Genomic DNA, 4,938 nt, shown 5'->3' with positions numbered 1-4,938 from the left:
TAAATTAAACTTTTTTATTGAAATTTTCTTTATTTATTTGCTGAAAAATTACTTTGGTAATTGAAAATCAACTTATTCCATTTTTAGTAAAAAATTTGATTTTCAAACATTTGGGTTGACAGTTCTTGTATTTTGTTGGAAATTCTTATTTTTGGTATCCACAAAAATCAGTATGCTCAACGTAATTTTCGAGTTTTCTATAGCCCACTGAATCACATGTTCTTAAAGATCTTCAAATCCTCTCATATGAGCTATAAAGAAAAAAAAATTGCGGTACATTGATAAACGAGTTATCAGCGATCAAAATGGGTGGGTGGGGGGAATTTCATTTTTCTAAACTAATAACATTTTTTCCAATTCATCATACTCATTTTTCATAGCTTCGAATGCGCTCAAATCCGTCACTACTAAAAAATTTTGCGCTAGGTATTAAAAAAAATCATATTTTGGCGGGGGAGCGCAAAATTATTTAGTGGTTGCGCCTTTGAACGCATTTGAAGTTATGGAAGATAGTTATGATTAATTCGAAAAAATATTACTAGTTTAGGAATATTATAACAGGCCCTCCCCCCATTTTGATCCCTGAAAACTCGGTTATCAATGTGGCGCAAAAATTTTTCTTTATGGCGCATATGAGCGTATTTGAATCCCCATAGCAAAATCTCTTTATCAATGAAGATTGCAAACTTTTATTTTTATTTTGCTGTAAGAAATTCACTTTCTACTAAAATTGATGATTTTTCAAATTAAAAAGACAAATTTTTAATAAGCAAAACACTGTTGAATTTCCATCTAAATAGGATGGCCGATGAATTTTCGACACTAAGATATGAATTTTAAGTAAAAAGTAAATTTTCTACAAATATATTTGAATTTCTAAACAATAAAAGCAAATTTTTTAAATAATCAGTTGCCTTTAAATGCAAGAATGATGTAATTTATACTGAAATAGATTTTTTTTGAATACTTAAAAATGTCTTGAGATATCTGGAAAGATTTTTCATGACTTTTCGTTTTTCAAATTGAATTTGTCAAGAAAATTTAAAAAGGTTTTAAAGCAATTCAAATGATTGCAAAAAAGTTTCGGAAATGTTGAGATGATTAATGGGCATTTTTTTTAATTAGAAATATTTTTCAAACTTTTTGAAATGCACAGTTGTAATGTGTTAAAAATATATCTGATAAACTTCCTAAAGTTCCAAATATCGTCCAAACTAATCGAATTTCTTCAATATTGTTTATTCCCTAAAATTGTAATTTGGGTAAATTTTTTTTTCTTTTATGACTGATAAAACTTTTCCAATTTAAAATTGAACTTTATATCTTTTTATTTTCAAAATAATTAAGTGTTTTCTTTAAAAGTCCACTATTATGTTGCAAATTCGTCTCTTTTGGTTTAAGATGCCACTGGTTGAAAATCAATCTATTTTGATTACAAATTCGTCATTTTTATTGAAAATTTATCTCTTCTGTAGAAAATAAATTTTTTTGCCAGAAAATTTATATTTTTGTGTTAAAAAATAGACCTATCTTGTAGAAAACAAGTCGTCTTTAAAAAAATTTAACTTGTTTGGTTAAAAATGCAATTTCTGAGAATTAATTTTCTTGACTTAGGATTCAGCTATTTTGTTGCAAGTGTCTTTGAGACTTAATTGAACTACAATTTATTTATAATTTAAATATCTTTTGTTTAAGATATCATTTGTTTATTGAAGTTTTTTTTGAGAATAGACTTTAAAATTAAAAATCTAATGTTTTCCTTACAAGAATATAGAAATATAAAAAATATAAATGTTCATTTTTGAAAATGCTGATGATTTCGCTTAGTAATGAACAATATGTTTTTCATAGACGCGGTTACAACTGAAAACTACATTTTTAATATTTAGATTAATCTAGAAAGTTCATAGACTGTACGAAAATGTTATTAAGGTAAGTAGATAAAATATTCAAACTTATTAAACTCTTATTCTTCTTATTAAACAAATCGTGTAAATTTTAATATATTTTTCAAAACGAAAAAGTTTCAGCTTAAGAACTTTTGGTAATAATTTTTAGGGGATAAAGAGACTTTTATTTATGTTTTATGTAGATATTTGAAAAATCACATTTTTATCGACTGATTCAATTACAAAATCTGACAATAATTTAACAAGTTTCTTCAAAAATATTTTTTCAAATCTTTTTGTTCTTCACAGAAACATGTAAAAATTCTGCAAGAAGATCTAGTATTTTTTAATTGCAGAACTTCTTACAATTTGAAATGTGAATCTGTTTCCATAAACGAACAATTATACTAAGAATCTTGACCCAAAAATTAGGCATGTCTTTCGAGATTAAGAAAAATATTATTGTGCGATTTTGCTGCCTTTTTTCTATAAAAAACTGGTTCATTGCGGAAATCACGACACCCGCATAATTGAAAATTTAGTCTTATTTGAAGGACAGTGATAAAAAAGGTCATAATTCTGTGCATAATATAGCTCATGAATATTTAAGATTTATTGATGGAAAATTTGACTATTACATTTTCAGTTAAAATAATGAACTTTTAACCAAAAACTGAAAAAATATATAATTTTGCCACAAAATAGTTAAATTTTTAACCAACCTGATAAATCATTGAAAAAAAATTCTCTACAAAAATTATAACCCGAAATAATTAAATTTTTTACTAAAAATGATTAATTGCATAGAAAAAATAGATTAGCTACATTGTTAGTAAAAACAATCATTTTGAATCAAGAATTTTCAACGAAATTTGTGAAATGATTTAAAAAAATGAACTTTCAACTAAAATAATTAATCTTTAATAAAAAATAAAATAAATTTCCAACTCAGTAGTTGAACTTTCAACGCAGATCAAGAGTCTCCCACGCAAATAAAATGTAATATAAGATATACCAATTATCGTCTAAAGAGGAGACATTGTAAGGAAAAATAGTATAGTTCAATTGTAAATTAGAGAAATAAGTTTTTAACCAAATAATAATTAATTTTTGAGCCTAAAGATTTTAAATTTGAGATTTTAAAAATGAGAATGGCCAGATTCGCTTCGGCACAAAAGCTGCAGGGACTCCACGTGTGTCAAAGCGAGTTACTGCCGAACACGCTTTCGCCCCGTCGCAAAACTGATGCATTCTCGTCTTTATGCTGGCTTATTCTGCACAGGCTTACTGTAGGCTTGGCGGTGTAACTCGGAACAATGTGGTCACTTTACCGTCACTCAGCTCCGTAATCGTTTCAATCACAAGGTCCGCTAGGGTAACTCTGCACATCTGGGAACGTACCATATGTTCACGTGAACATGTGGGACACTTCTAAGTTTACACTTCAGCACGGTGTGAAATTAAAAAAATTCTCCTAAAAGTATTTCTACATTATATTATTATATTTACCAATACAACTGAGGATCAACGCCGAAGATAAGAACAGGATATAGACAACCCTCATCTTTTAGAAATTAACGAAACTCTGCTCAATGCAATAAGCAAGTAATTTGATTCACAATGTTACTATTTAATATTTTGTGCTCCTTTAGATTGTGCAGTGTGCACTGTAATTGTTGTCTTTTTGTTTTCAAGTCTCAAGATTGCCCATGTGTGGTATCGAGATTATAGAAGACTGCATATTTGAATAATCTTTCGAGTTTTAGAGACGCTATTTTTACATGGCTATTTTGTATAGTGTCTACAATAACCGATGAATCATCACGGTTGGATGCTCGAAAAAAATATGTTTGTAACCTCCTCGGGAAAATAGGTCAGCCACGAAAATTTTAAAATTTATTTTTGTCGCTTTTCCATACTTGTCTCGAGCATGTTAAAGATTAACGGTCAAACCCTCGACAACTGTAACTAGGTGAGTGTGACTTTGTTTTTGTTTATTAAGCTGCATCCGATTTAACGAAAACATTCTTATCACGTTTCTCGTGTTTCGTAATCGATTTCCTCAAAAATCTGAACTTGTTTACATTATATTGAACAGTTTCATATCAAATGTATTGTATTTTTTACGTTTGTATCAAAATTAGATGGTATTAGTTTTATGTGGAAATTTACTCTAGCGATTTTTTTTAAATCTTCACGTTTCAAGACCACCTGAATCCGAAAAACCCGGTTATATGGCGGCATCTGTCTATCATCGTCGTCTTCTTCGACTTCATAGGAGATAACTTTTGAAAGACTAATCTGATTGAATTGTTCTTTGTCATACGTGTTTAGAAAACAAAAAGGAAGATCGAGTTCGTTTGACAGTTATTTTTAATCAAAATTACAAAAAGTAAAAGAATTTTCAAGAATTTCCAAAGCACATTTTTCAAGATTTAAAAATTATTTGTACGACTATTCACTGTAATCAAAAACTTAAAAAGTTTATCATTGTGACTTTTTTCTTGAGAGAAAACTATCACAGTTAGTGAATTTTCAAAATAAAAAAAAAATGAAAAAACAAAAATGAATATTTCAAGTCAAACAACGTACGATATGAAAAAACGTCAAGAAAATAAAAACGTTGCTTTTTGAAAGCCCTACACGCTATCGTGAAAGCTTTATGATTTTTCTTTAGAAAAATATAAAATTCGAATTTCGACCGCACAAAAATTATGAATTATCATTTAATTGACTGTAAAAAGTCTTCAAATTTTTATAAAAAAGTATTTCAAAAATCAAGCGATTTCGTAATAACTTAGAAAGTTATTGTAAAAGGAAGTCAATACCAATATTTAAAAAAATCTAATTGAAAATGTATTATGTGCTTTGAAAGAATGATTCAAAAATGGAAAATTACACATTTTTTAAATAAAAAAACTTAAGAGTTTAACGAGAAAGCAAAAAAATATTTGTCATCCAACCACTGTGAGAATCAATCACTTTCTATGTGAAAGTTTGTGCACTCGACTTTGTTTTACAGAATTTCTTTTTCTTCTGATTTCGAAGT

This window comes from Belonocnema kinseyi, chromosome 1 (genome assembly GCF_010883055.1).
Source record: "Belonocnema kinseyi isolate 2016_QV_RU_SX_M_011 chromosome 1, B_treatae_v1, whole genome shotgun sequence".
Lineage (NCBI taxonomy): Eukaryota > Metazoa > Arthropoda > Insecta > Hymenoptera > Cynipidae > Belonocnema > Belonocnema kinseyi.
This window is presented reverse-complemented; position numbering follows the sequence as displayed.